General features: G+C 47.5%; 1 long non-coding RNA gene across 1 annotated transcript in view; it reads left to right on the top strand.

The window, feature by feature from the left end:
* LOC125774363 (uncharacterized) overlaps positions 1–5,972 on the top strand; it is a 52,716-nt gene extending 46,744 nt beyond the window's left edge. The window contains exon 4 of the long non-coding RNA XR_007420847.1: positions 5,938–5,972. This is a non-coding gene — a long non-coding RNA (uncharacterized LOC125774363). The remainder of the gene's footprint in view (positions 1–5,937) is intronic.
* Positions 5,973–7,450: the final 1,478 nt, after the last annotated feature.

Genomic DNA, 7,450 nt, shown 5'->3' with positions numbered 1-7,450 from the left:
GGTGTCTTGGCTAATGTGTCTCGGCTAAGGTGTCTTGGCTAATGTGTCTTGGCTAAGGTGTATTGGCTAAGGTGTCTTGGCTAAGGTGTCTTGGCTAAGGTGTCTTGGCTAAGGTGTCTTGGCTAAGGTGTCTTGGCTAAGGTGTCTTGACTAATGTGTCTCGGCTAATGTGTCTCGGCTAATGTGTCTTGGCTAAGGTGTCTTGGCTAAGGTGTCTTGGCTAATGTGTCTCGGTTAAAGTGTCTTGGCTAAGGTGTCTTGGCTAAGGTGTCTTGGCTTAGGTGTCTTGGCTAATGTGTCTTGGCTAATGTGTCTTGGCTAAGGTGTCTTGGCTAAGGTGTCTTGGCTAAGGTGTCTTGGCTAAGGTGTCTTGGCTAATGTGTCTTGGCTAATGTGTCTTGGCTAAGGTGTCTTGGCTAAGGTGTCTTGGCTAAGGTGTCTTGGCTAAGGTGTCTTGGCTTAGGTGTCTTGGCTAATGTGTCTTGGCTAATGTGTCTTGGCTAAGGTGTCTTGGCTAAGGTGTCTTGGCTAATGTGTCTCGGCTAAGGTGTCTTGGCTAATGTGTCTTGGCTAAGGTGTCTTGGCTAAGGTGTCTTGGCTAAGGTGTCTTGGCTAAGGTGTCTTGGCTAAGGTGTCTTGGCTAAGGTGTCTTGGCTAAGGTGTCTTGACTAATGTGTCTCGGCTAATGTGTCTCGGCTAATGTGTCTTGGCTAAGGTGTCTTGGCTAAGGTGTCTTGGCTAATGTGTCTTGGCTAAGGTGTCTTGGCTAAGGTGTCTTGGCTTAGGTGTCTTGGCTAAGGTGTCTTGGCTAATGTGTCTCGGCTAAGGTGTCTTGGCTAAGGTGTCTTGGCTAAGGTGTCTTGGCTAATGTGTCTTGGCTAAGGTGTCTTGGCTAATGTGTCTTGGCTAATGTGTCTTGGCTAAGGTGTCTTGGCTAATGTGTCTTGGCTAATGTGTCTCGGCTAAAGTGTCTTGGCTAAGGTGTCTTGGCTAAGGTGTCTTGGCTAAGGTGTCTTGGCTAATGTGTCTCGGCTAAGGTGTCTTGGCTAAAGTGTCTTGGCTAATGTGTCTCGGCTAAGGTGTCTTGGCTAAAGTGTCTTGGCTAATGTGTCTTGGCTAAGGTGTCTTGGCTAATGTGTCTTGGCTAAGGTGTCTTGGCTAAGGTGTCTTGGCTAAGGTGTCTTGGCTAAGGTGTCTTGGCTAATGTGTCTTGGCTAAGGTGTCTTGGCTAAGGTGTCTTGGCTAATGTGTCTTGGCTAATGTGTCTTGGCTAATGTGTCTTGGCTAAAGTATCTTGGCTAAGGTGTCTTGGCTAATGTGTCTCGGCTAAGGTGTCTTGGCTAAGGTGTCTTGGCTAATGTGTCTTGGCTAATGTGTCTCGGCTAAGGTGTCTTGGCTAAGGTGTCTTGGCTAATGTGTCTTGGCTAAGGTGTCTTGGCTAATGTGTCTTGGCTAATGTGTCTTGGCTAAGGTGTCTTGGCTAATGTGTCTTGGCTAATGTGTCTCGGCTAAAGTGTCTTGGCTAAGGTGTCTTGGCTAAGGTGTCTTGGCTAAGGTGTCTTGGCTAATGTGTCTCGGCTAAGGTGTCTTGGCTAAAGTGTCTTGGCTAATGTGTCTCGGCTAAGGTGTCTTGGCTAAAGTGTCTTGGCTAATGTGTCTTGGCTAAGGTGTCTTGGCTAAGGTGTCTTGGCTAATGTGTCTTGGCTAAGGTGTCTTGGCTAATGTGTCTTGGCTAAGGTGTCTTGGCTAAGGTGTCTTGGCTAATGTGTCTTGGCTAAGGTGTCTTGGCTAAGGTGTCTTGGCTAAGGTGTCTTGGCTAATGTGTCTTGGCTAATGTGTCTTGGCTAATGTGTCTTGGCTAAAGCATCTTGGCTAAGGTGTCTTGGCTAAGGTGTCTTGGCTAATGTGTCTTGGCTAAGGTGTCTTGGCTAATGTGTCTTGGCTAAGGTGTCTTGGGTAATGTGTCTCGGCTAAGGTGTCTTGGCTAATGTGTCTTGGCTAAGGTGTCTTGGCTAAGGTGTCTTGGCTAAGGTGTCTTGGCTAAGGTGTCTTGGCTAAGGTGTCTTGGCTAAGGTGTCTTGGCTAAGGTGTCTTGACTAATGTGTCTCGGCTAATGTGTCTCGGCTAATGTGTCTTGGCTAAGGTGTCTTGGCTAAGGTGTCTTGGCTAATGTGTCTTGGCTAAGGTGTCTTGGCTAAGGTGTCTTGGCTTAGGTGTCTTGGCTAAGGTGTCTTGGCTAATGTGTCTCGGCTAAGGTGTCTTGGCTAAGGTGTCTTGGCTAAGGTGTCTTGGCTAATGTGTCTTGGCTAAGGTGTCTTGGCTAATGTGTCTTGGCTAATGTGTCTTGGCTAAGGTGTCTTGGCTAATGTGTCTTGGCTAATGTGTCTCGGCTAAAGTGTCTTGGCTAAGGTGTCTTGGCTAAGGTGTCTTGGCTAAGGTGTCTTGGCTAATGTGTCTCGGCTAAGGTGTCTTGGCTAAAGTGTCTTGGCTAATGTGTCTCGGCTAAGGTGTCTTGGCTAAAGTGTCTTGGCTAATGTGTCTTGGCTAAGGTGTCTTGGCTAATGTGTCTTGGCTAAGGTGTCTTGGCTAAGGTGTCTTGGCTAAGGTGTCTTGGCTAAGTTGTCTTGGCTAAGGTGTCTTGGCTAATGTGTCTTGGCTAAGGTGTCTTGGCTAAGGTGTCTTGGCTAATGTGTCTTGGCTAATGTGTCTTGGCTAATGTGTCTTGGCTAAAGTATCTTGGCTAAGGTGTCTTGGCTAATGTGTCTCGGCTTAGGTGTCTTGGCTAAGGTGTCTTGGCTAATGTGTCTTGGCTAATGTGTCTCGGCTAAGGTGTCTTGGCTAAGGTGTCTTGGCTAAGGTGTCTTGGCTAATGTGTCTTGGCTAAGGTGTCTTGGCTAATGTGTCTTGGCTAATGTGTCTTGGCTAAGGTGTCTTGGCTAATGTGTCTCGGCTAAAGTGTCTTGGCTAAGGTGTCTTGGCTAAGGTGTCTTGGCTAAGGTGTCTTGGCTAATGTGTCTTGGCTAAGGTGTCTTGGCTAAAGTGTCTTGGCTAATGTGTCTCGGCTAAGGTGTCTTGGCTAAAGTGTCTTGGCTAATGTGTCTTGGCTAAGGTGTCTTGGCTAAGGTGTCTTGGCTAATGTGTCTTGGCTAAGGTGTCTTGGCTAATGTGTCTTGGCTAAGGTGTCTTGGCTAAGGTGTCTTGGCTAATGTGTCTTGGCTAAGGTGTCTTGGCTAAGGTGTCTTGGCTAAGGTGTCTTGGCTAATGTGTCTTGGCTAATGTGTCTTGGCTAATGTGTCTTGGCTAAAGTATCTTGGCTAAGGTGTCTTGGCTAAGGTGTCTTGGCTAATGTGTCTTGGCTAAGGTGTCTTGGCTAATGTGTCTTGGCTAAGGTGTCTTGGCTAATGTGTCTCGGCTAAGGTGTCTTGGCTTAGGTGTCTTGGCTAAGGTGTCTTGGCTAATGTGTCTTGGCTAATGTGTCTCGGCTAAAGTGTCTTGGCTAAGGTGTCTTGGCTAAGGTGTCTTGGCTAAGGTGTCTTGGCTAATGTGTCTTGGCTAAGGTGTCTTGGCTAAAGTGTCTTGGCTAATGTGTCTCGGCTAAGGTGTCTTGGCTAAAGTGTCTTGGCTAATGTGTCTTGGCTAAGGTGTCTTGGCTAAGGTGTCTTGGCTAATGTGTCTTGGCTAAGGTGTCTTGGCTAATGTGTCTTGGCTAAGGTGTCTTGGCTAAGGTGTCTTGGCTAATGTGTCTTGGCTAAGGTGTCTTGGCTAAGGTGTCTTGGCTAAGGTGTCTTGGCTAATGTGTCTTGGCTAATGTGTCTTGGCTAAGGTGTCTTGGCTAAGGTGTCTTGACTAATGTGTCTCGGCTAATGTGTCTCGGCTAATGTGTCTTGGCTAAGGTGTCTTGGCTAAGGTGTCTTGGCTAATGTGTCTTGGCTAAGGTGTCTTGGCTAAGGTGTCTTGGCTTAGGTGTCTTGGCTAAGGTGTCTTGGCTAATGTGTCTCGGCTAAGGTGTCTTGGCTAAGGTGTCTTGGCTAAGGTGTCTTGGCTAATGTGTCTTGGCTAAGGTGTCTTGGCTAATGTGTCTTGGCTAATGTGTCTTGGCTAAGGTGTCTTGGCTAATGTGTCTTGGCTAATGTGTCTCGGCTAAAGTGTCTTGGCTAAGGTGTCTTGGCTAAGGTGTCTTGGCTAAGGTGTCTTGGCTAATGTGTCTCGGCTAAGGTGTCTTGGCTAAAGTGTCTTGGCTAATGTGTCTCGGCTAAGGTGTCTTGGCTAAAGTGTCTTGGCTAATGTGTCTTGGCTAAGGTGTCTTGGCTAATGTGTCTTGGCTAAGGTGTCTTGGCTAAGGTGTCTTGGCTAAGGTGTCTTGGCTAAGTTGTCTTGGCTAAGGTGTCTTGGCTAATGTGTCTTGGCTAAGGTGTCTTGGCTAAGGTGTCTTGGCTAATGTGTCTTGGCTAATGTGTCTTGGCTAATGTGTCTTGGCTAAAGTATCTTGGCTAAGGTGTCTTGGCTAATGTGTCTCGGCTTAGGTGTCTTGGCTAAGGTGTCTTGGCTAATGTGTCTTGGCTAATGTGTCTCGGCTAAGGTGTCTTGGCTAAGGTGTCTTGGCTAAGGTGTCTTGGCTAATGTGTCTTGGCTAAGGTGTCTTGGCTAATGTGTCTTGGCTAATGTGTCTTGGCTAAGGTGTCTTGGCTAATGTGTCTTGGCTAATGTGTCTCGGCTAAAGTGTCTTGGCTAAGGTGTCTTGGCTAAGGTGTCTTGGCTAAGGTGTCTTGGCTAATGTGTCTTGGCTAAGGTGTCTTGGCTAAAGTGTCTTGGCTAATGTGTCTCGGCTAAAGTGTCTTGGCTAAAGTGTCTTGGCTAATGTGTCTTGGCTAAGGTGTCTTGGCTAAGGTGTCTTGGCTAATGTGTCTTGGCTAAGGTGTCTTGGCTAATGTGTCTTGGCTAAGGTGTCTTGGCTAAGGTGTCTTGGCTAATGTGTCTTGGCTAAGGTGTCTTGGCTAAGGTGTCTTGGCTAAGGTGTCTTGGCTAATGTGTCTTGGCTAATGTGTCTTGGCTAATGTGTCTTGGCTAAAGTATCTTGGCTAAGGTGTCTTGGCTAAGGTGTCTTGGCTAATGTGTCTTGGCTAAGGTGTCTTGGCTAATGTGTCTTGGCTAAGGTGTCTTGGCTAATGTGTCTCGGCTAAGGTGTCTTGGCTAATGTGTCTTGGCTAAGGTGTCTTGGCTAAGGTGTCTTGGCTAAGGTGTCTTGGCTAAGGTGTCTTGGCTAAGGTGTCTTGGCTAAGGTGTCTTGGCTAAGGTGTCTTGACTAATGTGTCTCGGCTAATGTGTCTCGGCTAATGTGTCTTGGCTAAGGTGTCTTGGCTAAGGTGTCTTGGCTAATGTGTCTTGGCTAAGGTGTCTTGGCTAAGGTGTCTTGGCTTAGGTGTCTTGGCTAATGTGTCTTGGCTAATGTGTCTTGGCTAAGGTGTCTTGGCTAAGGTGTCTTGGCTAAGGTGTCTTGGCTTAGGTGTCTTGGCTAATGTGTCTTGGCTAATGTGTCTTGGCTAAGGTGTCTTGGCTAAGGTGTCTTGGCTAAGGTGTCTTGGCTAATGTGTCTTGGCTAAGGTGTCTTGGCTAAGGTGTATTGGCTAAGGTGTCTTGACTAATGTGTCTCGGCTAATGTGTCTTGGCTAATGTGTCTTGGCTAATGTGTCTTGGCTAAGGTGTCTTGGCTAATGTGTCTTGGCTAAGGTGTCTTGGCTAAGGTGTCTTGGCTAATGTGTCTTGGCTAAGGTGTCTTGGCTAAGGTGTCTTGGCTAAGGTGTCTTGGCTAATGTGTCTTGGCTAATGTGTCTTGGCTAATGTGTCTTGGCTAAAGTATCTTGGCTAAGGTGTCTTGGCTAATGTGTCTTGGCTAATGTGTCTTGGCTAAGGTGTCTTGGCTAATGTGTCTTGGCTAAGGTGTCTTGGCTAATGTGTCTCGGCTAAGGTGTCTCGGCTAAGGTGTCTTGGCTAAGGTGTCTTGGCTAATGTGTCTTGGCTAATGTGTCTCGGCTAATGTGTCTCGGCTAATGTGTCTTGGCTAAGGTGTCTTGGCTAAGGTGTCTTGGCTAATGTGTCTTGGCTAAGGTGTCTTGGCTAAGGTGTCTTGGCTTAGGTGTCTTGGCTAAGGTGTCTTGGCTAATGTGTCTCGGCTAAGGTGTCTTGGCTAAGGTGTCTTGGCTAAGGTGTCTTGGCTAATGTGTCTTGGCTAAGGTGTCTTGGCTAATGTGTCTTGGCTAATGTGTCTTGGCTAAGGTGTCTTGGCTAATGTGTCTCGGCTAAGGTGTCTTGGCTAAGGTGTCTTGGCTAAGGTGTCTTGGCTAATGTGTCTTGGCTAAGGTGTCTTGGCTAATGTGTCTTGGCTAATGTGTCTTGGCTAAGGTGTCTTGGCTAATGTGTCTTGGCTAATGTGTCTCGGCTAAAGTGTCTTGGCTAAGGTGTCTTGGCTAAGGTGTCTTGGCTAAGGTGTCTTGGCTAATGTGTCTCGGCTAAGGTGTCTTGGCTAAAGTGTCTTGGCTAATGTGTCTCGGCAAAGGTGTCTTGGCTAAAGTGTCTCGGCTAATGTGTCTTGGCTAAGGTGTCTTGGCTAATGTGTCTTGGCTAAGGTGTCTTGGCTAAGGTGTCTTGGCTAAGGTGTCTTGGCTAAGGTGTCTTGGCTAAGGTGTCGTGGCTAAGGTGTCTTGGCTAAGGTGTCTTGGCTAATGTGTCTTGGCTAATGTGTCTCGGCTAAGGTGTCTTGGCTAAGGTGTCTTGGCTAAAGTGTCTTGGCTAATGTGTCTCGGCTAAGGTGTCTTGGCTAAGGTGTCTTGGCTAAGGTGTCTTGGCTAAGGTGTCTTGGCTAAGGTGACTTGGCTAATGTGTCTTGGCTAAGGTGTCTTGGCTAAGGTGTCTTGGCTAAGGTGTCTTGGCTAATGTGTCTCGGCTAAGGTGTCTTGGCTAAGGTGTCTTGGCTAAAGTGTCTCGGCTAAGGTGTCTTGGCTAATGTGTCTTGGCTAAGGTGTCTTGGCTAATGTGTCTCGGCTAAGGTGTCTTGGCTAATGTGTCTTGGCTAAGGTGTCTTGGCTAAGGTGTCTTGGCTAAGGTGTCTTGGCTAAGGTGTCTTGGCTAAGGTGTCTTGGCTAAGGTGTCTTGACTAATGTGTCTCGGCTAATGTGTCTCGGCTAATGTGTCTTGGCTAAGGTGTCTTGGCTAAGGTGTCTTGGCTTATGTGTCTTGGCTAAGGTGTCTTGGCTAAGGTGTCTTGGCTTAGGTGTCTTGGCTAATGTGTCTTGGCTAATGTGTCTTGGCTAAGGTGTCTTGGCTAATGTGTCTCGGCTAAGGTGTCTTGGCTAATGTGTCTTGGCTAAGGTGTCTTGGCTAATGTGTCTTGGCTAAGGTGTCTCGGCTAATGTGTCTTGGCTAAAGTGTCTTGGCTAAGGTGTCTCGGCTAAGG

The sequence above is a fragment of the Anopheles funestus genome, unplaced genomic scaffold (genome assembly GCF_943734845.2).
Source record: "Anopheles funestus unplaced genomic scaffold, idAnoFuneDA-416_04 scaffold_65_ctg1, whole genome shotgun sequence".
NCBI lineage: Eukaryota > Metazoa > Arthropoda > Insecta > Diptera > Culicidae > Anopheles > Anopheles funestus.
Note: the sequence above shows the minus strand (reverse complement) of the source record. Positions and strands in the feature narration are given on the sequence as shown.